A 26948-nucleotide genomic window follows, 5' to 3' on the forward strand; every position below is an offset into this window, starting at 1 on the left:
GCAGCTAAGGGTGCCAGGGCCTGGGCACAGCAGAATCCCACTGTGCTTAGTGTCTCATTGTAAGCGATCACCTCCGCTCAGCTGTAAGGATCCTCCACTGTGCCTACGGTGGCTTGGTCATTACAAGCATTTAGTACTTTTTACATGGTAGACAGGTTTAACTAAGGGAGTCTCCATCATAGTTTGAGATATTTTCTCCCAATTACTTCCGTGGAGTCTGGAGTCAAATTCACTTTGTAATGATTAACTGACTCAGGCTGAGCCGATTTTCTATGACTCCAGGCTGCAGTCACTGACGAGGGGCACAAAATAAAAAGATTAGTCTTCAGCAGTTTTCAGCCCAACTACATCAGCAGGTAATGGCACCGGTGATGCAGAGTGATGCTGACCTCAAGCCCCTCTCATTGTTAATGTGCCTCACATCTCAAACACGCCACACTGGCTGAAATATTCTACAGACACTTCACTATGTCTTGAGAGCAAAGGGCCAGACTCAGTAACGCCTGATTTTTATGCCTTCAGCCGATTACACAACAGCACGTGCTCAAGGAAATCCCCCAAGAATCCGGGTCTTGTCTACATAGCATTTCCTCGTGGAGGAATACAGGCTAATACCTAGAGACGACAGTGGGTTGACTGGTACTGCTTTGTAACATCAGGTTCTAACAGAATACAGAGTCCAAAGTAGAGAAAGACACCAAATAGCAGCATATCTCCAGCAAGGGAAGGGGAAATGCTATCATTCCCTGATAGGAGAGATTATTCTAGAATGAAGATGCATCTGTTTATAATCAGAACTCACCCAGAGAGGGTAAGGGTTTGGGACCTAGACAGATTATCTTTAAAAATAATCATTATGTTCTTTTTTAAAAAGTAGATATGAAATAAGCATACATTTTCCCATGTTTTCATTATTGCACATTTACAGATAAATATTTGTTTTAAAAGAGTTTTTCTTCTCTCAAATATTTGGAGTCCAGAGTCTATTTACACTAAATATGTACATGAAGATATAGGAACGGGGTGTGCAATTCCTTCCACCACTTCAACTAAAACAAGTCAGAATTAAAAAAAAAATTCTGTTTTTCTTAATGAATATATTTGTGTGTATGTATGTTCCCTGTATTTGAAATATATTTGCTTAACATATTTTAAAGTTTCAATTCATTAATTCTCTTTATTCCCTGGGAGGGAAGCTTAAGTTGGGAGAGAGCTGGGAGGGTAGGGCAGATAAGGAGCTGAGGAGACGGGTAATGAATACCTAGGCTGTTTGAGAGGGCTGTATGGAAACCTACTATTTTATAAGCTTCTTAAATAATGATATAATATGTGTATAACTATATATATATTCATATAAAAGTATTTAATTGGAGTTATTCTACACAGGGAATAATTTTCCTCCCAGGAGTCAGAGGTTGTCAAATAGAAAACTCAGACTCAGGTGCAGAACAACCCCTCTTGAATTCTTCACTGGTGTCTTGAAGACCTCTAGATTATCCCTATTATAAGGTTGCTATTGCTACTGATCTTGTCTGTCCACCATAACTTGATAGTAAGTCTCTGCTACTGAAGACATGTACTTTGGGACTAGCCATGGACAAAGCAGGGTAGAGCTGACCAGGAAGTCTGTTTCCTATAAGCTAAATGTTGATAGTACTAGAAGGTACTATTTGGCTGCTCAAGGAGATAAATCATCAATAATTCTACTCAGTTGTTAACCTAATGAACTATAATAGTGCCTGGCTTGGCAAATATGCCCACGGGTGCAATATTGGCATCCATACTATGAGGGTAACAAGCCACTTTCTGGTTGGGTTTAAGAACTGCTCCACAGGAGGAAATGCATGAAGATCAGGAAGATAAGGAAACTCACAACCCCCAGGTGTGAAACAACTATTATTCTGGTCAATGGACATGGTATCAAACTGCCTTCTAAATTTATATCTGTCAAACTGAAAATTAGTGAGGCTCTCATTCATCATTAAATTTGTTTCATTGTGCAGTGGACATTGGTTAATGCAGAAACTTAGAACTGTTCAAAGTACAGACAATAAGTATCATTGGAGAGCTCAACCACAAATGGGACTCTTGGTAAGCCTTGAAAATTATTGTATAAGATGGGTTGGAAAATCTGTAAGAGCCAAATATCAGGGATGACCAGAGTGAAACAGTACCTTCTGGACGTGACAGGAGATGCACACCCGTAGACTCAAAACAGTTGTGGATGCTTGCATGGCCAAGCCACTCAACATTGTAAGGTGGAAAACCCCTAACTAAGGAATTACTGATGGTTGATGGTTTCTGAGAAAGGGAAAATCAGCTATTCTTAAGGGTCTAGCACCTGGCAAATATACTATAACCAAGAGTATATGGTCAGTATATTATGAACTTAGTAGTCCATAATATTTTTTAAGAAGTGTATGAAGTTGGAAAGGGTAGGGAGGGTAAGGTTGGATCTGGGAAGAGTTAGGAGGAAATGGGGATACATATAATCTAATTATATTGTGTAGAATCTTCAAATAATTAAATATTATGTTTTTTATTTAATTCATTATAGTATTCTATGGTAATTGTCAATTATGTGTATATGTGTAATCATACTTACATGATCACAGCTGTGGTAAATGTTAAATGATTAGGGTGGAATACTAAACTCATCAGCATGCCTTGTTTACTCAGAGAATCTTACTCAAAGAGATTCAGATCTCTGTTCTGGAAGGGTATTTTAGAGCTAAGGGATGACTCATTGGGTAAAGTCTCTTGACCCCAAGAGTGAGGAGAAGAGTCGGCTCCCCGAGACCCACATGGCAGCAAAAGAGAACAGACTCCTCAAAGTTGTTCTCTGGTATTCACACACTGCAGGCAGGCACTTCTGCTGCTACAGATAAGACGCGCAGCTGTGTACACATACACACCAAACAAAAACAAATTGAAACTCAAAGGATATTTAAGTTAAAGAAGAATAGCTCTCTCATTCAACATTTACTTCAGCTTGATGCATAGCTAAGATTAACATCTTGTTTCAATTTTTGGTTTCTGTCTTTGTCCTCATTTATAATTTAGATTTTTTCCCCCAAGGTCAACTTTTGCATGAATCTTGATTTCTTTTTTGTTTATTTCATTAAAATATTGTTTATCCTGTGTCACGGTTGCTTTTCTATGGCTGTAAAGAAATACCATATCCAGGGGGAACTTATAGGAGAAAGAGTTAATTGAGGACTTAGATTTTCAGAGGGTGCATTTATAATCATCATGGTGGCAGGGTGGTAGCAGGCAGGCAGGTCGGCATGGCATTGGAGCAGTAGCTGATAGCCTACATCTTAAGTTATCAACCATGAGGTAGAATGAGAATAGTGGGATAATCATGAGATTATGAAAGATAAGAGCCCACCTCCAGTGACACATTTTCTCAAACAAGACCACATCTCCTAATCCTTCTCAAGGAGTTCTATCAACTGGGGATCAATTATTCAAGTATATTAGCAATATTTCCTTTGAGTGCCAATTTCCTTTAGACTACAGCATCCTGATTACTTAACTAATGACAATACTCTTTCATTTTGTACTTGATACAAGCACCTCAATTACAATCAAGAAGAAAAAAAATGATTTCTGGACTGGTTACATCTTAATTGTGCTAATTTGACCAAGCTGTGTGCAAACACCTTTCTAATATATTAGAATTCACCTAATTTCCAATTAGAACTGTATTTATAATAGGAGATATTTTATAGCAAGGAACCTTAGGAACAAACATATACATGGCTTCATAGAATGTGTAATTAGTAAATAGAATTTATCAGATCCAACAAAGACAGATGCCGGCACATATGATTTTGGCTATTTCACGTCCTTAGTACTTCAAACAAAATAAAGCAAACAAATGAAAACAAATAAACAAAATAAACCCATAGTCTAATAACTCAAAAAATGTGTATACTTATATATATATATATATTATAAAATATATATATATTTTATAATATATATAAATATATAAATATTTATATATATATATTATATAAATATTTATATAAATATATAAATATATTTATATAAATATATATATATTTGTCTATCTAGAAGACTCTTTTCACATCTACTGCAGCTTTCAAGGTTACCTCTTTCATGCTCAGAAAGACACACATGCCTTATCAGCATCTACCCAAGAGGATCTTAATATTGTGGCAGAAGGGCTGTTTGGAAATTTGTGTTTATGTTCTCTATTCTGGGTTGAACAGATCCATGAAGAATTATTTAGAATACTCTGTTATTTCACAGTAGGCCATACTTTCCACTTAGGTGCCTATATTCTCAGCCATTTGCCTATCTTGTTACAAGGGTCCTCTCACCACACTACTAACACTTTTTCCCTTTTCTTTTCTCTCTTAGTGTTCTCAAGCTCTTGTTCAAAATCCTACCATGGCTAGGTAGATAAACAAATGAGTTCTAATGTCTATCAAGTTATAGAAAGATGCCTAGAAGAGAGAACCAAAGACCTTGTCAAGACTCAACATATAATTATGCATAATATGGACCATTGGGAATTAAGGAAAGAAGAAAAGGGTACTGTTCTGACTTCCCATCTTTCTACTTTGCCCTCATACAAGAACCATGCCTCTTGTGCTTTTGTGCTTTGAAAGTGAAATGTTCTGAAATGCTTGTCTGTTGCAATCCATGGTCCACAGTTGGTAGCACAGTTTTGGAACACTGAGGATGCCCTAGAGATGGAGCCCAGCTGATGAAGTGAGTCAAGCATAGTCCTTGAGGTATTATAACTCAGCCTTACCTGTGCCCTTTCTGCCTCCTGACTATAGATGCAGTGTGACCAGCTGCTTAATGTCCCTACTGCCACGCCTCCCTTGCCATGGTGGATTATATCCTTTGTTGAATGGTGAGCCAAAAATAAAATCTGCCTTCCTTAAGTTGTTTTATTTGAGTATTTTGTCTCAGCAACAAGAAAAATAAGAAGTAAAAGCCCTGAGGGGAACCAGGAAACATATGATCCCACAGGCTTTCCTACATCCACTCCAGTGTGTTGTTCTTTATCAGACTCCTTCTCCAATCATACGTTGGCATGAATGTCAATGAAAGGAACGTTTCCCCTGAGTCTTAGGGTGTTAATTTCTAAAAGCTCCCATGCTGCATGAAACTTTAGTTCAACAACTTACTTATACTCTGGCCTTATTATTATGTTATTATAGGGAATCAATCATGAATGTATGGATAGATGAGAAAATATATATTATTTTTTTCTCCCCTAGTATTAGGTTTAGCTGTCATCTTTACCTGTAAACACTTCAAACAGGGTGAGACTAGGGAATTTAGAACAAGACTGGCATTCAAATTTAAAAAGAGGCTTCAGCAAACCATGTTTCAACTTCTTTTTGTCTTGACCTCACCACAAATGCATGGAAATATTTAGATCACCCAATTCCGTATTTTGTAGTTGAAGGGAAAGGAAGATGGCTCTGACTTTTGAATTTTAGAAGGTGTGCAAAATAAAGCTTCTCATGTACTACTTAGAAAAGGTGCAAAAGAGCTCAAAATAGATGAATCTATAAAAAAAGTGGATCTAGGGTTAGATGTTCCTATTGAATTTTCCATAACACATCTACTACTTTGTATATATTAGCATCCCACATTACATGAAGTACCATGCTCCAAAGAATACAGTTAAAACAAGACTATAGAAATTTTTTCCTGTTTTGATAGTTTTGATTTTTTAATCAACAATATGAAAGTATGATACCTACAGTACTCTAAAGCTAAAATGTGGGTGCTACTGGGATAAACCGTCATGTTAGTTAAAGAATGGACACAAAAAAACAATCTATCCAATATATCTGCTTTAATTTTCTGTTGTTGGAATCCTGGAATTTTTTAAATTTCTTTAAAAACTAAATACAAATGCTACCCAAGTCATGCCATACATGAAGAAATCAATGAGGCTTATATTATGATATGATAATAGTAGATAATATGCACATAATATAATAGATATGCTAGTATAGTGATAGTACAAGTATAATTAGTTCGTGATATCAAAGAGAGAAAGCTGATGGAATTTGACAAAATCTTTTATCTTTCAAATTTCCTGTGCTGCTACATTGTCAGAATGCCTTATAGGTATGCTGGAATAGAGAGGTATTTCCTAAACCAATACTTGCAGATGCTGGAAAACACAAAAATAATTCCAGTAAATCAAATTATAATTAACAGCTTGTTAATTATATATTGTTAATATTAAGGTTTAAAAACTTTAAGATTTTTGACAGATAAAATATTTAGTTCTTAACCTCAAAATTGAAATGCTCATGTCAAAATTCTTTTGTAGGCTACCATGACTATACCTATTCACATGTATACATACACACACACACACACACACACACACACACACACACACGGCTAAGAGAAGCACATAAGTCCAAAAGCATACTTAATTAGGCTTAATAGAAATAGTATGTAGGATGTAAGACATTTGTATTTTATACATATATGCATATGTATATATGTACAAAATGATTGTGAGGTTATAATTAAGTCATGTTTTAAACATATAAGAGCACATATTTCAGGAGCAATGTTTAATGAAGCAGACTTTTATTAGCTAGCTTGTTATGGGATGAAAATGATACAGGTGAAAGAAAAAAATGCACCATACTGTTATTTTAAGCCAACAGGAAAGAAAGCAGACAAATTAGCTTTTTACTTAATTATTCACAACCATTTTCCAGAATTGATATTTAGTTATATTTGCACAAAACTGCAGTCATTTAGAAATGGCTCCCATTATTTTTCTGTCAGCTCTTTCTTCTGGCCATGAATTATGGCTTCCAACTCTGAACTATAAAGCTATGTAAAATTGTGCTTGGGTCCAATTTCTAAAGTCAAAAATACACAAGTATATTTCAAATCAGAAATTTAAATTGACTGGCTATAAATAAGCTTTACTTCTGTCCAAATAGAAATATTATAAAATAGTTAAGCCAAAGTTAAAACATTGTCTCCTAGATGCCATAATTTATAAAATCAGAAACATATTAAGTCAAATTATGTATAAATATATGGAGAAAGAAGGAACATGAAGATCTGGTTATGAGGTTTAATGTAGTCTGTTGCTTTTCAAGTATAAACTAGGTTATATTGTACTATGATTCCAGGCAGAATCTCATTGCAACCCAAGTGTAAGTGTTGATAAAGCTAAATAGAATCAATGGAAATTATGTGCATGTTAGTTGAGAATGGAAAAAATATTTAAATAAAATTCTTTAACTCCCTTGTGTCTAAATAGACTAACCATGATTAGTTTGATAAAGATAATGGCTAATTGCTGTATACATCTTGAAAACCATCTTCACATTCCTGCTGACTTCATAGATTTATAAATTAAGCGTCACAAAGAAGCAAAATCAATTTTTGCATGTGAGAATGGAATGGGTTCATCAGAATCAGGGTTAGGGGACTGCAGTGACATTTCCAAAAGCCATGTTTGTAAGCAAAGCTGAGGATTCCCTAGGCAAGCGTGTTGTATCAGTGAAGGCAAAGGCAAGTGCTGGCAAAAACAGAACCCCATCAAAAGTTGAAATTTAAACTGGAATGATAAAGGAGATAGGCTTGCACACGAAGGAACTGGCAGAAGCCTGGAGTGAGAGACAGCCCCACGGCTTCATTTGTGTGCTCTAGAGCTCAGGCACATATGGACTCCAGAGCCAGTGAGTGCCATCTCACCCAGTGTTGGCCAAGCGTGCTAAGGAGCAGAAGTTACAGATAGCACACTACAGGGAGTAGCCAAACAGGCAACATCAGCAATGCTTCAGTTGACTGTAATTCCTGTCTAGGAATGATGGTTTCAAAAATGGAAATGGCCTCATGTGTGTCCTTTATTATATAAAGGGAAATGGAGATGATCTAAGCACATTTGCACCACACAGACCAGATATGAAAAAGACTGTGAAGGCAGGGAAAAATCAAACCCTAGGGTTAAAGGACTACTTTGTTATTTGGGCAAATTTCTAATCTTGGAATATTTGATAATAGTATAATTGAAAATCATACTATATGATGGACCAAAAGTCTGACTTTTTTATAATCTGGAAAAGAAAAATCTCTAACATGGGTAATGCAGAACTAACACTATTTCCAGAAGATGAGGACAAAAGTACTGAAATTAAAATACTGTTGCTTGAAGTCATCAACATCAGCAACTTAAGTTTCTAAAGGTCATTTGTATCCAAATGCCTTTAAAATATAAATGCTAAGTAAACTTGGTTTGTGTTGCTTATATTCTTACATTTGCCCTGCACCATCTGATTATCTCTAGTGCTACCTGCCCTTGATAAATCTGACTGGAGCCTGTCCTTCCTGTGATCCTGCTTGTGTCCGAACTCCTCAGAGTCAAGCTGTCTCTGGGATCCTGTGATTCTGGGATCCTGTGATCCCCGGGCTTGTTAGAGCAACTAGGAGTGGAGCTTCCTCTGAGTGTTGTGGGACTGGCTGTGGAGCTTTTGCCCAAGGTCTGCTCAGGGCACCAGCCTGAATGCTTTTCCAAATTATCACAGCCAATGTACCAGATTCTTACCCTCACCTAATGTCTGTGCCACCCTCCAAGCAGAACCATTGTTCATTGAAACAGTTGGTGAATGACTTAATCGATAGTTCATCTTAATACACACACCATTTCTTAAACGAATGTAACCTGTTCTCTGTGGGCTGAGAATAAAGTCACTTACTCAAGTCAAATAACTTTGACCATAGCAGAAAGTATGTATCCAAAAATCGTGCCTACAATTCATTTCTTGCCATAGCAGAACTGTCAACTCTCAGCTTAGCTACGATAAAAATCCTTTGGTGATGTGAGGGTCATTGAAGTACAGCCTTATTACAATGAAATCCAATGTCTAAAAATTGTTATTATTTTGGGCTTGTACCACAATAAGAGCCAAGATTTTTAAGCTCTATTAAATACAAAACAAACCAACAAAAAGACGTTATATATTTATGTTCATTTAAGAAAATACTAGCAGTGATGTATTATTTTGAAATACACAGTTAATATGTTTGGAGTTATTTAATATTTATATTGAGAAAAACGTATGTATTTTCAGTATTACTGTAGACAAGCATCTACATAAGACTGTTAAATTGATTGTTTTATATCAAACAACTTTTATAATACTCATTTTTATTGTTATAATATTCCATAAATTTTAAAGAATATGACAAAAAAAGATATTGTAGGTATTGAAAGGGGGTCTCTGGGAGGAGTTGGGGTACAAAAGGGAAACTAGAATGTGATTAAATTCTATTTACTTAAAATATGTTTTTAAATGTTAACAAATTCAGATAAATTGAAATCATGTAACTTTTCTCATCATAATGCAATAAAACTTAAAAAAAAAAAAAAGACTTGTCCTCACAGGTGGGCTATTCAAGTCAGTTCTAGCTCTGAGCCCTGTTCTTCAAGTTCATGGTTTCTCAGCAATAAGGATTCACTTTCTATCTCTGGAGACAATCAAGGAGAGCAGCAATAGGCTATATGTTTGGGAGTCTCTTGGATCCCTTGACAACAAGAGATCAAAGAGGGGCTGGCACTGGGGTCTTTGATACATGGTCTTGGGCTTATGGAGACAGCACCATCATCCCATATGAGAAAAGTTTATTTAAAATGTGTTTGTATAATTATACACAGAATTGTGAGTACTATAGGGGTTTTAAATAAATAGTTAATAATATGATTCCTGTGGCAAATAAAATAAAATAAAATATAAATGCATGCAAATGTGTCCCCAGACTCTCCTCTTTCTCTGCCTGGCTCCTTTGGCTTACTCAGGTACTGTTTTCTTGTGAGGGCCACATCTGTCCTCACTACAAAGGCTTCCATTCATCCCCATAAAATTTTTTTAAATGAGAAAGTATCTCTCAGCCTGCCGTTTTTCTATCCTCATAAATTGTTTTCCTTATGTTACTAACTTCTAATTTACTACTATAGTGCCATTAATTTGTTAAATAGATAAATGTTATATGTTGGTGATCTAAGACACCTTTACATTCAATGAGGTGGCAATATAAGCTGGAACCACAAAATGTCATCCTGTTCTCACATAGAAAATGTTAGGAACTTTTATATAAGATTGAGTGCAGGGAGATTCAGAATGTATCTGTAGTAAAACTGATAAAAAAATTTAATCACAGACAAAAAGACCATTGATTGCTTCCTCTGAACTTAAAATAGCACCAATAAGAGATACTTGAGATGAATCACTATATTAATTATAGGTACATCAAAATAATATAATAAAATGCAGCCATTGTCTTAATATGAAATATTTTTGTAAATTTCACTGATATGCATCTAAGACTATTTAACTTCAACCTACAGCTGTTTACAAGGGTAGTATTTCACATTTTCAGCAAGTACTTTTCCTAAATATCAATAATGAAATATGTAATGGCATGTTTGGTCTCAAGTATGAAGTCAGAGAGGTATATACATTTATGAAATGCATAATTGTAGAGGGCTTGTTTTTCTAATACAGAACAAGCTGCATGATTTTAACTAGTCCAAATAGTCATTACTATCTAACTGTGAAATGTTCTTTCTTCCAGATCCTGACGAATTTCTTGTATTATAATAATGGATTCTAAAGGAATAAATTGCATACACACAATCAGTCACTGAAAAGTGTAGGTGGCCTTCACAGCATGACTCGACTACACTGTCACACAGGGTTTTTTCTGTTGACATTAAGTTCCATGCAGCTCAGTAGTCTTCTACACGAACATGGCCCGCCTACGTGTTTAAGGATGTCAAGGACTTCAAATAATTGCCTGGAACAAACTTTTGGCATGTAGGCTGCAGCTGATTCACCATCTGAGGGGAAAATGTAAAGTTTACTGAGGAGTTTTAAATGAGACGTTTTACAAGGGAACTTGTAATTAATTACCAAAGAAAATACAAGCAGCCCAGGGTTGCAGCAGGCGGAAGTCCACCTGTGGCTCCGCCTTCCTTCTCTGGTGTGTAATGGCAACTGCAATGTGAACAGGTCACTTCCTCCTATGACAGTCCCTCCTTGGGTGCTCAAGTAAGCTTCATGCCAAAGCTCCATGGAAGAATTGGCTTTTCCAGGCAATCTGGACGCTTTCCTTCCATGTATGGACACCGTGGAGCTTCAAAATATTTTAATAACATTTCCCTACAAAACCAACCTTTTAAAAGTAAAGCTCTATGGGGTCCAGAATTTGTATTTTGAAAATAAATACTATCTATATAAATATTCCTGTATTACTGTACATTTGAATAATAAATATTTCTATATACTTTAGAGTTTGACAAATACAGGGGCAGATGTTTGCATTCAGCCATTGGACTGAGCTCTGCATTCCTAATGGAGGAGTCAGAGAAAGGACTGAAGGAGCTGAAGGGGTTTGCAGCCCCATAGGAAGAACTATAATATCAACCAACCAGACCCCCCAGAGCTCCCAGGGACTAAACCACCAACGAAGGAGTAAACATGGAGGGACCCATGGCTCCAGACGCATATGTAGCAGAGGATGGCCTTGTCTGGTATCAATGGGAGGAGAGGCCCTTGGTTCTGTAGGCTTGATGGCCCAGTGTAGGGGAATTCCAGAATGGGGAGGCAGGAATTGGTGGGTAGGTGGATGGGGGACCACCCTCATGGAAGTAGGGGAAGAGGGTTTGGTATAGGGTGTTTCTGGAGGGCGGACCAGGAAAAGGCATAACATTTGAAATGTAAATAAAGAACTATCCAATAAAAAAATGAAAAAAAATTAAAATTGTTATTTTCATTGGATTTAGCATTATCTAATATTATCTTTACAGTATATTACATTTTTAGAGAAATGAAATTAAAGAAAACTAATGAAACTAATGAACAGATCATTTCTAAGGAGAAGCAACCTATAAGGCACAAATGCTTGGATGACCACTATCTGGGAAAAAATTTCATCTAATGTATGTGAATAAATAATAGTAGTAGACTTAAGTAAAAAGCGAGAAACTATAATGATGCCAACTTTTCTCTCTGCTTCCACTTATCTGATGAAAAATTACACTAAATATATGAAAAAAAGGCTCTATGAACATTTATTTCTTTCAAGGAACACATTTTTAAGAAGTTGGACTCTAGCCTGGCAGTGGTGGTGCACACCTTTAATCCCAGCACTTGGGAGGCAGAGGCAGACAGATTTCTGAGTTCGAGGCCAGCCTGGTCTACAGAGTGAGTTCAAGACAAAGAAGTTGGACTCTTTTATATTATTAAATTAACTCAAAATGGATCATGGTCCTGAATTTGAGGTTAAAAGGATCAACCTTTTTATATTCTGAGACAGGGTTTCCCTGTGTAGCCCTAGCTATCCTGGAACTCATTCTGTAGAAGAGGCAGGCCTTCAACTCAGAAATTCCTTTGCTTCTGTCTTCCAGATGCTGGGATTAAAGGTGTGTACCACTACTGCCCAGCTATATAAAACTCAGAATAGGGGGTAAGGAAGATTGATTTTGGATCAGAAAAAAGCTTTATTTTTTCTGGTGCTAGAAAACGAACTCAGAGTCAGGAGAACACCCTGCAGACATTCTCTTACTGAACTACAGCCCAGGTTGACACTGTATTAAGAAACTTTTCCATGACACCAGAAACATAAGCAAGAAATATAAATTCACTACAATTTAAGGAATTGGACATATGCTTCCAAGGATATCATTAAGAAAAAGAAAGGATAGTCAATCAAATGAAGTGCAATATTTACAAATCATTTATCTGCTATACAACTGTGCTTATAATATATAAAGAACATCAACAAGTAAATAACAAAATCACTTCTCACTATAGCTAAAATGTAGAAACAACTCAAAAGCTTATTACATATATATATATATATACATATATATGTTCATATATACATTTTCATACAGATATATAATGTTTATACATATGTGTTGCAGGAAATATTTTTTAAAAAAGACCAGCAGGCTGGAGGAGTGGGGAGATGAAAAGCCAAGACTGAAGAATACAGAAGTTTTTGGAAGAGATAATGCAAATGTATTAAAATCAGAAAATTATGATAATTTTACCCCCTCTTGAGCACAGTAAAGGCTATTAGTGGGCACACATTAACATTTTTATGGTATATGAATTCCATCTTCAATAAAGCTGTTCGATCTGGCAATTTCTACTATGAAGAATTTTCTTTTTCGGTTTTCATATTTGACTTAGCAAATAGTTATTGTATCTAGTCTTAAGGGCAGGTCCAAAAGGATAGCAGCATACATTTAGTTTATTCACTCAAAGAAAGACTAAAACAGCTAATGAGGAGGGGGCAGCTGGCCTGCGTTGTTAGTAAGCCTAACATGGAATGATGTGATAGAAAGTGAAATAATTGTAGGATAGGATACACATAGATTGGAATAAAACACATGGAGATTAGTGAAACAAACATAAAGTCTAGTTGACTAACCCAAGGAAGCTTGGGGTTACATGATACATGAAAATGAGCTCTGGGGTAGATGTATCTGACACAGGTTGCTGGGCCATTATATTTTGAAACTTAGGGGGAAGAAGAAATTTTAGATAGAAAAAAAAATAATCTGTAAACTAAGATTCGGAAGCAGAGAGCTGTCAAGATTGGTGGGTCCTTCAGCTCTGCTGGACTGTACAGCTCTTACGTTGAAGGGTTTCTGACAACAAAGTCAATCCATGTTACTGCAATCTAGAAAAGTAACATGAGTGTATATAGGCCTAATATGTAGGCAAGGCAGAATAATTCCAGCTGTTCACTGTGGAGCAGTGTTTGATAGATTAGGTAAAATGTAGGTGATGTGCTGGTATCCAAGCTGTGGAGATGAATAAATATCAATCGCCTACCCTCTTGGGTAGCATTATTATATGGTGAGGAGGAAAAGTACATCAACACATGGTATGTAGTGCAAAATACATGTCATAATTGATGAAATCAGTGTGAATAGACATACACTCAAGGGGAACTTGTCTCAGCAGAAAAAAAAGAGGGTGGGGGGAGAGGGCAACACTAGTTTCCTCACTTAAATAAATGAAAACAAGCAACAGCAAACGGGATGATATTTGAAATGAATTTTCAAACTCTGGATAGGCAGGGAATACTGGCTTCTAATCCCTCAAGAGAAGGGAAATAAGGAAGTCAGTCCAGAGGTTGCTCAGGTTTCCGGTCTCCAAGCTCCAGGCATTATGCATCACAACACAGAAAGAGAGGCAGAAAGGCCAGCTCGGCTTCAGAGAACTGCGGTAGCCCAGGTAGCTGAAATATCCAATTATAGGGAGTTAAAGAGAACTGGCCATGTCTGCCCATGAGCCTGGTCATTGAGTCCTTAGCTTGTGTGTTCAAGGGAAGAAATTATTCAAGTCTGGTAAAGGAACTAACTGCAAAGCCTGAGTACTACCACTGGCAATCCCAGAAGTATCTCAAGTCCACGAAGTGTGTATATTCTAAAGAGCTAGATGAGAAAGATGCTGGCACACAGGAAGTATTTCTCAGATTTCCCCAGTGAAGTTAACTGAGCATGTGTTACCATTAGTTGTCTGGGGTGATTTCAAGGTAAGTGTGACAACCCATAATAATGCATTAAAAACAAACCACAGCAACAGATCATGAAAGCAACAATCATTAAGATAATATAGTATGTGATATTAAAAAAAAATATAAAGGCACTAGGTATACAAATATGTGTTCTTATACGGACAATCAATTTTTGCCCCAAAGTCACAGATTATTCAGTTAAGATAGTACATAAATTTTTCATGTCTGGAGAAACTAATTTCCATGGATGTACTCATGGAAATTAGAAACGAATCTTCTTTATGCCACTGAAAGGGAAAACTTGAAATAAGAAATATGAATGTCAAAACTAAGGTATTATATTTTTGATGAAAACATTTATAGATCAGACAAAGATTTCTTTCAAATGACACATCGCACCAGATAATAAAGTTTAAAAAATTAATGCACTATTTAATCAAACTTTAAAACTTACTAACTCTTAAGGCTGACGGCAGGGCAGAGCGTGAGAGTGCTTGCCCAGCACTTGTGAGAGAAACCATAGGCTCAATTCCCAGGACAGCAAAAGAAAAAAACTAAATGCACTTAAATTTTCATCTTGTCTTCACAAAGCTTGAGGGACACCTAGGGGATATAAGACCCTGTCTGAAAATTAAAATACAAAAGAAAACAGAACAAAACATGTACGGTTTAAAAGACATGGTAAAGCACTCCAACAGCCAAAATGGATAAGCCGTTACCTATTCTGCTCATGCAAGTCCTACAAGCCCTATGGTAGCTAAGATTGGAAAGACTGGCACACATGAGACTTGAAGCAAAAGTGGCACAGGCAAGCTCCTTATAGAAGCATGGAAATGAAAGGGTACAGGCATTTTAGAAAGTAATTTGATAATTTTTATAAAAGCAAATATCCACATTTGAACTTCAGAAGGAAGTACAAGACAGAGAAACCCTACTTGGTAGATATTTGCCCAAAATGAATGAAATATAGGACCACATAAATACCTGTGTTTTAATACTTACGGCATCTGTATTCAAAATAATTAAACAATCAAAATCAGTAAGTCTTCCTTTTAGTAAACATATCAATATATCACATATTGTTACTTAATGAAATACTGCTCAAGGATGCAAAATCATAATATTGCATGCATATGATAAGGAATACAAACTCTTACTGAAGCTACAATTATATCTGAGTAATCCTTTGGCAGAATTGCAAAGATGAAGAAGTTATGAAAGGATGCACACTTCGGGTGGTAATATAAGTGTCAAAGTAAGGCTAGACCACAGAAAGACTATTGACGGTCTCTTGCTGTTGGAGTCAAAGTCGAGTGTCCCTATGTGGTTTCTCTTTGGTTGTAAAGGTTTTTATTTGTGTGTGTATTTATTTATCATAGCATTTATTTTCCGTAGTATTTATTGTCTGTGTGCATGGGTGCCTGCTCCCAGCTGTGCATGTAGAGGCCAGAAGAGAACACCTGTCTTCTCTGGTACTACTCTGCCTTTCCTTTTGAGGCAAGGTCTCTCTCTAACCCTTGTTTTTATTTCCTTTGGTTAACCAATGATCCTCCAGTTTCCACTCCTCACAGAGCTATGATTCCAGACCTTTATGGGAACACCTGGTTTATTATACATATGTGCTGCCATCCATACACTAGACTTCATGAATGTCAACAACTGTTTAAAATATGTCTCACCACTGACTGAGCCATCTCTCTAACCCTTATGTGTATTTTCTTTCACAAATAGTATTTCTTTTTTAATTCAATTAAGGGTTTTTATTTATTTATTTTTCTACATTGTTGGATTGAATAGGGGTGGGTTTGTCACAGTGGGCATATGGATATATCTAGAAAACTTGCTGGAGTCAGTTCTTTCCTTCTCTTTCACCTAGTTGGTACCCAGGACAGACAGAACTCAAGTTGTCAGTCTTGAGCCACCTTATCCACCCACAGATAAAATTTCTTTCCGGCAATTCAGGAAGATGCTTCCCAAGCAGTTATAGTAATAAGTTGTGTCTTTCATGATAAAGTTATAATAATATACTATTTTGGCAGATATTGGATAAAATATATAAATTATGACTTAAAGGGGCTAAATGCCACAGATGAAATTGACTATTGAAATGAAGAATATCATTTACAAATTATTTTATCTTTGTACCTCTGATGGTGCAGTAATATTTGATCAGTGAAACAGTTTAATATGTTATTTCAGATTCTTGGTGGAATAATGAATAGGGTGTGTTGAATTGACTTGAAGCTACCATTAAACATGAAGATAAAGATTTACAAGATTTGAAAGTTACTATTCTTTTTATACATCAGTGGCTTGCTGTTCAGGATTTATTTTAGATTACTTTACAATATGAGCTTCCCCATTTCTTTATATTTACATTAATACATAGAGCTGAAGCACTAACTAGATATACTCAAATAGTAACCAGTCACATTAGGAACACCAAATAAAGTTATATTTTACACTTCCATTTCACACAAGTTAATACTAGAATTCACACTTAGAATCTTGCATTTCTTATGTGAATCAGTATTGGAATGTACACTTTTGCAGTAACCAACAGCTCTTTAGTTGAACCTAACATCCCATCAACATGAGAGAAATTCTGGCCTGCATTACGCAGTATAGATATTGGAGGAAAACCTACAAAGGTTACCTTACTAAATCATCATAATAGCAGGTTACACTCTAAGTATTTGTTCTTATGCCTACAGATAATCACAGTCCTCACCTTCAGCAAGGAAGTGTCTTTTTTCAAAGATGCAATGGATTAATACCGTTATAGAAAACCACAGCCAACCAAAATGCAGAGTGGTGCAGAGCAGTGACAATAGATCCATCTATGGTACAATCCCTGCATCTAAGACTCAGAAAACACTTCAGAAGAGGGGACAGAAAGATTGTAAGACAAGACCAAGTTTGCAGTGAGATTGTATTTCCTAGGAATATCAGAAGGTACATCCAAAAAGTCTCTGCACCATGACTGCCTAAACATGAGCTGAACAAGTGAGTGAGAAAACCCTTTGAATCCCCAATCCTAGACAAAGAACTGAGGAATGCTGTCAGCAGGGGAAAGTCTTCCCTAGGATGAGCACACCAATTGGCTATCCAATACCCAATGCTCAGCTCTGATAACACATATACAAGTAACATTATACAGTCTGTGCTTGTTGTACTTGTGTGTCTAGGAGCATATGTGTATGTACATATGCATCATTATATGCAATAACAAGTAATGAAAAAAGAGACCATGATTTGGAAAGAGCACTAAGGGAGGATTCTGTATGGAGGGCTTGGAAATGGAAGAAGAAAATGATGTAATTATTTTATAATATCAAAATACAAAGAAATGATTTTAAAAGATGGTGTTAGGTAGCTCCATTAGGATATCTACCTAGAGGATATTAAAATATGAGGGTAGCATATTAAACACAGGGAACTGTTCCTCCTTTCAAATTCTGACATTTGATTATTCTCTTTATACTTGAGCATTTTCTTGGAACTACTGATTTCTTTATTTTCAATTTAACTCTTGTGTCACATGCAGAGTATCTGCCATGTCTTCCAAGAGAAGGAAAATCAATGAAAATAGAGAGCAGAGCCCTGGTAAACCTGCTTTTGATGAATTATGTCCTTAAAAATATACCCTGTATGTGGTTCAAAATGTATTGATTAGTAACAACTGTTTCTGTAATGCACGTTTCCTTGAACTAACTCTGAAGTGACAGGGCTTGATCAGAAGCCCTAAACAAGAGCTGACTATGAGAAGGAGGTAGAATAATGGAGTTGTCCAAACTTTCAAAATAAGTGATAATTTTAAGCTCACAGGAAACATATTGATGTCTGTGTTTGTATCATCTTCTTTGATTTGTATTATGAATAATAGGCTGCTCAACAGAGGCTTGTTCTATGGTTGCCTTAATGTTCCTGTGAAACCTTTCTGTGTGCTATTGAACATTAAGAAATTAAATACAAGTGGAAGCATTCTGAAATACCACTTGGACGTTTTAAAATCTGAGCTCTTTCATTTCTTTCATAAACCATGAGCTCTAAATAAACACTCTTTGTGAAGTTAAAAATCACTCTTTCGACTTTGGTTTGTATTAATCACTGTTTAAGCTTTTAGAAACTCCAATACCTTTAGGATTCTTACATGGATGTCATTTGTTAGATATGAATTAGTTACTCTGCTAAATACATAGCCAAAAAAAAAAATAGTGTCCCCACAAGGAAGTCAGCTATGTATAATCACATACTTCTCAAATGCCCAGCTCTCTATGGATATTTCTTAGAGAAACTTCTAACTGATTCCAAAAATATAATATTGTGATTTTGTAATTCTAAATATCCATGTCATTATTCCAAGGTGATTTTAAAATATTTTCACCAGAAACAAAATACAATGTGCTTTAAATACATGATGCCTTTATATACATGCATATATATGAATATATGTACATACATATAGTTATATATGTATATAGTTATATAACTATATCAACAACCATCATTCAACAACAAAAACTGATATTATTTAATCTCAATACTAACATAATCTGCCTGTTCTACTTCTCAGTTCATATTGAACCCAAGTATACTATGATGGAAACTTTGCTGTATGATTCTGGCTCCTGGTTTGTCAATCTAAGATCTCTCTGAAGAAAATGACAAATTTTGACAAAGTTTGTTTTAGCAGCCTGAAGCTTCCAAGATCTCATAAATCACTTGTTCATTCTTTGCTTTTAAACTCTTAACTGCTTCATCTCCATTATGTCAACATCAGAAAAAATCAGTCAAGAACTTGCAATGAATAGGTTAATGGTTCAGGCCTCTCTAGACAATCCAAAAATGGATTGAGATTTCATAGGTCAGCAGTCAGAGTATGTGCTTTGCCATCTGAGTCGATCCAGCCTCAGTTCTGTTGCTTGACAGCTGCAGATCTGAGAGTTCAAAATCAACTTTGCTCAGTGTCTTTTTTCCATTATATACAATTTCAGAACACTAGTGAGTGAATGACTATAAAATGGGGTATGCCTCATTTAGAATTCAGATGCCTTTCAATACTGAGATGTTCAGTGAAAACTCACTACCATTTCCCCCTTTCCCTATTACTATAACATGGGTTGTTATTATTGCTGGAAATGCCCACATTTTAAAATCTCATTTATTTAATTCTCTACTTAAGACGTGAGGTCCACATATATGCATATATGTACATATAAGCATATGTGTACATGCATATGTATATGCATATTTTTGTGTATCTATAAGTTAAGCCCATTACTTTCATACCTTTGAGCTTTTGTAGAGTTTAAGAAACTTCAATGAACACATTTTCCAAGAGTAAACTAATTACATCATCTTTCATCTCCTAATGCTTCCTTTCGTTAGATTAGCATTGATAAAATCTATATTATATGCCAGTAACTAGTTATCACTTTATTCAAGTACAATTTTTAAAGGTAGAATTTTTGCTCAGAAGGTTCCCATTAGGCATGGCACCTAAGAAAGTAATTCATTTAAATACTAATCCAATTATTAAACTTTGAAATGCTAGGCCTTTTAAAGATATTTCAGGGGATCAATGTTTTACAAACCTTTGCCTAATGCTATTCAAAGATCCTTTTCTTATATTAGAATTGTTGTCAGTGGAAAACTTCTGCTCAGCAGGAGTCATGTGAGAGACATGAGAGAACTTTCCCATTTCTGAGACTGGTCATTATGATTACTGACTTTCCAACTTTCTAGCCCAAAGTGCCAGAAAGAGGATTGATAATGAGAAGAATACCAATCTTTACTTTCCTTGACCAGCTTAATAGCAAGCTATCTTTCTGCTGCAGACTTGTCTCCACATTCTGAGGAGAAAAAAAAAACACCTTTATTTCCAGAAATAATGCATTAGAAGTTCTTTTGTGATTTGTAAATCAATTTTGCTTAGTACTGCTTAGTGCTGACCTAGGTTCTTTGTCAAGTCCTGTCAATATCGTTAGATAAGGTTGTCTGGTGGCTATCTAGATGTTAAGCAGAGAAATAGTTGGGGTTGGAAGATCTGGGGGTAGGTTTAAATTGATGTTCCAGCTGGATGTAGTTAAGGGACACCTGGAGAGTGTCACAGGATTCATGGAGGACTGGAGGCAGGAGATAGTGTGGTTTTCTTCAGGAAACCTTTTTAAGAGATCCAGGTTAACATCTTGGCATAACAGCTGCACAGTGGGTTAACAGCAGTAATAGCTGCATTAGCATTTCCTTGCTAGATCCCTCACATCTGATGGCTAAGATCACTGCCTCCCCCTCTTCCACTCATCATACTCTACTGTCTCACTTTAGAAACTCTTGCTTGTATTCAAATTGTGCCAATGGAGAGTTTCAGGAATGATTATGTTCTTAGCATTTCTATGAGGACTAGCTAGGAGTGATCCTAAGTTTCATACCTTAGAATCCCTGGTCACTGAACCCAAGAGTCTGTTGGATGATCCTAAGACTCTGCCTAGAAGAGTTAGTGAGGAGCATGATGCCTGAGTGAAATAGCACTGAGGCATCATTAGATGAGATGAAGACTTGCCCGCTTCCTCTAAACCACTCAACATAGACATATGTGAAATAAGAAGACAGTTCTTATAATGAGACATCATTTGCGTTTGATTACTGACCATATTTATACGTGTACACTGTCTATTCTCTTATGTCAAAAAGGGCTTCTGTTTGAATGCCTTTCTAATTAGCTATGTTCGCCTTCCTTTCCTTCTTTTCTTTGCTACCAGCAACCACAGGCATCTTCATATGCTTCAAGTTTTAGCAACTGGCTCTTCCCATTCATATCAATCCATTCATTACCGAATGGAACAATTTCATTTTTTGTTGATACTGGTGGTAGTGTTTGTTGTTATTGTTGCTGCTGCTGCTGCTGCTGCTGCTGCTGTATGTGTGTGTGTGTGTTTCCCTTATTTTGCTGGTTAGATTTGGTGCCAGGGTCTTTCGTGTAGCTGAGCATGACTTTGAACTTCTAATTGTCCCAATCTTTACCTTCTGATTGGTTGGATTACAGAATTATGTAATGCTGAGGATCTAACATGTGGCCTGGGTAATGCCATCCTGACACTTTGCCAACTGTCCTAAAATATTTGTCCATTTGTTTCTTGATGGCTACATTTTATTGGTCTTTCCCTCCATTCTATCTTCATTACTTACTCTAAAAAAAAAAAAAATCAAAATGTAAACTGGGCAGTAGTGGTGCATGCCTTTAATCCCAGCACTTGGGAGGGAGAGGCAGGCAGATTTATAAATTCAAGGCCAGCCTGGTCTACAAAGTGAGTTTCAGGATAGTCAGGGTTACACAAAGAAACCTTGCTCCCCACAAATAAACAAACAAATTAAATAATTCAGAACGTCAGTATCAATTTTGTTCTGCAATATTAAATTGGTACATCTTGTTGCCTCATTCACATATTTTTCTACCCCATTGGTTGCTCTGTTCTCTTTCCCACATCTATTCCTGATCCCATCAGAAATTTCACACCAGGTACTTTCAAAAATTTATTTCCTATTATGTTAGTGTTTGTGGTAATTCACTTTCCTGATAGCCTGTGAAGTCACATGTGTTCTCATTCCTTGCACACTTATAAGGAAAATTCCCATTCTAGGTAAGTAGACTCAGAAATATGGGGAAAAAAAAAGTCAATCTTTCTATGTAACCATTGCAACTTCTGTCTTTAGTCTCGCACTTAATTTCAGAAAGGGTTGTTTGAGCTTGGTGATCCTACTTCTTTTCTCATTAATGGAATGATGTCCTATATTGTGCATTTCTGCCCCATTCTTTTACAAAGCTATGTTGCAAAGCTAGCTAATGATGCATTCATTTCATGTGAGAGATACCTTCTCTCACAAGCTCATTTGCCATCTTCGGTTCACTTACTATCTAGAAGTCAGTCACTTCAAAGTTAATCATTTGGCTCAGATTTTTGAGGTTCAGGTTGCCAATGAGATACTCTTATAAATCTGTCTGTCTATTGTGGTTAACTTATAGTCAATTTGGCATGAACATAACTGGAAACATCACAAGCAAGAATCAGAAGCATCATTCTTGGACCTCCTTGTTCACATTTTTATTGGCTCTGGCCCGTAGTGGAATTCTTATATTTGTCTCCATTTTGTTCTTAGACCATACATCTTTATCCTCTTCTCACTTCTGATGTTATATAAACCTTTCCAATATATTCTTTGGCTATACTCCCTTCCTTTACATAACCTTCCACCAACCACAGGTATTATTAATGGAAACCATTGCACTTAGGATGTTTGTTTTCTTCCATTGAGTCCGTAGAACCTTTGTGACTTTCCCTTCTGTCTTGCACTGGTCTAATCCTGATTCATTCTTTTCTCCACTTGCTCCTTATGCCTCAGTCATCACACTGTCTGCCTTTTAGTTCCTCAAATGTGACAGCTAGTTCTCCACCTCAGGAAATTGGCCATACACTTTTGCTTTCTAAATTCGAATTCTTCTTTTGCTGAATCTCAATCTTTACATTACCATTTCCTCCTTATTTATATGACATTGGGAACATTTCCTGTTACATGTAAACTTTGGAGAAATCTGTGCCTTACTTCTTAGAACACTCAGATAAACTTGCAGTGACAGCACGGTGTAGGTGTAAGCTTCAAGATCCTTCTCACCCACCAAGAAGTTTCCTGGCTCATAAATATTAGCTAAGTAAAGTGCACTGCTTATATTAAATTTCACTAACTGAAGACTAAAGTTATTTTGCTCATGCATGTCGTTTATTGCCATTATTTGCATTAATTATAGCTATACCTGAAAAATTATTATAGTGATGCACTCCAAATCAGACTTTCACTCTTCCCAGTGACACCACATGCTCTAGCACTGATAGTGGTAGAATTGTGCATCTAAGCCTTAAAACGAAAGTTCAAGATGTACATTTTGATGTTTTCTCCACTTTCTAATAAGGGAAGAGGTCAAGGCATGAAATGAAATTTCAGTGACAATAGAATATGAAAAGCTGTGTCTTCAAAACAAGCTCAGCCTCATTCTGAAAGAACAGTTCAAACTCTCAGACTGGAAAATGACACTGCATTGCACCTCACTCCCTTTTCCATACCGTAAACTACTAATATCCAGGGGGAAATGAAAACCATTAGGGAAGAGGGTAGCTTTGCTTTGTGTTTTAAGATCCTTCTATCTCAAGAAGGAAAACTGGTGTGTGCCTCTGAATGAAGGTGCATGCAATGCATGCCTTTCAGATAACTAACTGGAAAAATGCGCTCATAAATAATAGGACCTGTTGTATTGATTCAGAAGGCCATTTTAGAAAACAAACACACTTCTGATTAGAAATGATCACACAGCCAGTCCTAAACAGATGGCTATCAGAGGATTCTGTGGAAGTTTATGCCTTGAAAGGAGTAAGCTTCGTTTGTTAAGAAGTCTCAAATGTTCTAGAGTAAAGGGATTTAAAGGCAGCATTTGCTTTACTTCCCTCTGGTTTGTTGACCTATTCTACTTAAAATGCAGAGTGATCCATCCCGTTTCTTTTCAATACTTCGATCTTAAATGTATATCATACTAAAAAAATCTCTACCTAATTTTCCTTAAACAATGTAAAAGCTGAATTCTATCAATAAGAAGAATACAAATGTATTTATGATCAAAGGGCTACTAAAAGTCTAGAGAGAAGGCACAACAGCTGGTAGCATATATGACTCTTTCAGAGACTTGAGCTTGACTCTGAAGAAGCTAGGTTGAGTGGCCAACAGTTGTCTGCAATTTCATCCCCAGAGGTTCAGAGGATATAATTCCCTCTTTGGCTTCTGCTGGCATCCATAATTCCATGTACATACATAGAGACACATGATTAAAACCAGTAAGATAAATCTTTATAAAAGGGCACGCAAAATGAACCTCTTCCTTAACAATATAGTTTTTCTACCTTTTGACTTTTTTTTATGGACGCCTCCTTATTCTGTAGCAATTTTATTATACATTTCTCTTCCTCTCCTTTTTGAAATGATTAGGCTGCCTGCAGTACTTGTTTCCAAAATCAAATCTATTCCAAGTTGATTAGTTTGGCTCTATCCACTGGCAATATTGAAAGTGACATATACCATATTTCTTCAAGATAGTAGTGAACCTAGACTCCATGTATCTGCCAAAGAATTCCTGTGCTTGACTTCATAATGGTATTTTTAGTTTCTAGTAATTTGGAAAAAGGTGATGGGTGATAAAGTCAGAAATAAAGTGTAACAATATGGTATCTAGCTCTATCTATATATAACACCTAGGAAATGTATAGAAAAGTGAATTTCCATTCCAATAACACCTGTGACATTTAGACATTCTATAGAATTTCTGCTTTCAGTCTTTGCCTATATCATATGCATGAAGTAGTTTTCTCTAAATTTAGTCAGAGACCTTCAACTAGTTCAGACACTCAAAGGGTATATGATGCAGTGAAACATAAATGTGTGTGCATTTATAGCTTCTGTAATTCTTGTTGGTAAATGGGTTAATAAAATCAATATCATATTTGGAAAAACTTAGAAACCTCAAACCATGAAATTCAATGGAAACTGTTATAAAAAACTTTCACTTTATAATACAGTTGTGATTCTTGGTCCCAACCACATTCCAGCAATGAAAGTTAGACTTGCATGATTAATACATTGTATCTTCTGGGATAGACTTGCATGTTTTGTACTTGGGAGATAATTTCCTCATGAATATAGTAAATACCATTTCCATTTAATGATCTTGCTAGAACATGGCAAAAGTTAATTTATGTAGTTTACCAACCATTGTTCTAGATGTCTCTCCTGGCAACATTTATCTTTCCATGGACTATTTTACATTTTATACCTATTCTATATAAAATACTTATAAATAGTTACAAGTTCTCAAAGCCCTCGGCAACTGGACTTTTGGCAATAGCTATATTAAAAAAATAAAAATAAACATTATGATGATTTTAAAGCATACCAAATAGCCTCTCTCTTTCCTGCTCTCTGTTTCAGTCTGAATTTTTACTTGCAACATTGTGCACATATTCAGGAACAGAAAGTGAGGGATCATTCATTTCAAGAAGTATAGTGGTTGCGGGCAAGGTATACCTACAACCACTGAAAAGAGAAGAGATAATATGTTGACACTTTAGGTTGGAACCAATGACATGATTGACTGGAAAATTCAATAAAGAGTTCATCCAGAAAGCCGCTATCAAAGCATCTGTCTACACACAGACACTTACCTCTGCAGGACCTTCTCTGGAGACAGTTGCTGAACTTCAGGGTAGACTCGTTGCCAGCAAACTCAGTATGCTGTGCCTCAGTCTGCTGGCCTTTCACGGATGAAGAATGGTGGCCACTTGGTCTTCTAGCCTAAGGGTTTTAGTTTAGTTTTTAGGTAGTAGATCTTCACCTGGAGAGAGAAGAACATGTCTTATATCAATACCTTGCTCAAGAAAAATGCACAAATAAAAAACTAATGGTTATGGCAATTCTTATGTTTCTTTGTCATAGTTTTCTAAGTTTTAAAGGTTTTTTGTGCATTTGTAGCTGTATACAATTGCACTGTATATGAAGATAACACACTGAAAGCATATGGTTGGCCGTAGTTAAGTAGAATATGCATTAACATTCTGTTTCTTGTCTTGTTGGCACTGGAATATATCTCATTAGGATACTCAAGTTGTAGTGTTTAAGTCTAGCATAAAGATGTATTGCTGTGTATCTAGCTTGCTCAATTGTTAATAGTACATTAAAAGTCCTGGTAAAAATGAAAAGAAATGCAACAAAGCATAAATGATTTTTCTCTAAAAATGACTATTAGTCTATAAAAATAAGGGGCAATCATGCAACAACATACCAGAGAAGTTCGTTTTTTATTTCTTGTATTTCATTCATCATTTCCCTACTTGTACAATAGTCCAGCATATGTGTCGTTCCTCTTATTTCATCTGACACAAAGGAGACAAAAGGAGTCATCTGTATGCCAGATGAAATTTCTTAAACCATGAGTGATTCTAGTACTGGATTCTTCTTTTCTCCTTTTCCTCAGGGCTGTTTTGTTTTTCTTTGTTGTTTTTCCTTACTCCATGGGTATATTCTGTGACAAGGACTATTGGTAATAGTTGATAAAGATTGATTACAGAGAGCACAGTTTGTGGTTCAAGGGAGAAGTTGAGATGGCTAAGGTCTGAGTTCACAACCATAGTCTCTCATCTCCATTCTGTTTTCTTTCTTTTTTTCTCTCACTCCCTCTTTCTTCTCTTTCCCTCTCTGTCCTCTCTCCATCTCTCTCACTCTCTCTTTCCTCTTTCCCTCACTTTCCTCTTTCCACCTCCCTCACTCTCTCCCCTGTTTTCTCT

General features: G+C 36.2%; 1 protein-coding gene across 11 annotated transcripts in view; it reads right to left on the reverse strand.

Annotated features, from left to right (window-relative positions):
- Tenm3 (teneurin transmembrane protein 3) overlaps nucleotides 1-25999 on the reverse strand; it is a 1282613-nt gene extending 1256614 nt beyond the window's left edge. For all 11 annotated transcript variants that reach the window (XM_031339793.1, XM_031339799.1, XM_031339798.1 and 8 more), the window contains exon 1: nucleotides 25830-25999. The gene's annotated coding sequence lies outside the window, so the exon portion shown is untranslated. The remainder of the gene's footprint in view (nucleotides 1-25829) is intronic.
- Between the last annotated feature and the right edge of the window lie 949 nt (nucleotides 26000-26948).

The sequence above is a fragment of the Mastomys coucha genome, unplaced genomic scaffold, assembly GCF_008632895.1.
Source record: "Mastomys coucha isolate ucsf_1 unplaced genomic scaffold, UCSF_Mcou_1 pScaffold22, whole genome shotgun sequence".
In the NCBI taxonomy this organism is placed as follows: Eukaryota; Metazoa; Chordata; class Mammalia; order Rodentia; family Muridae; genus Mastomys; species Mastomys coucha.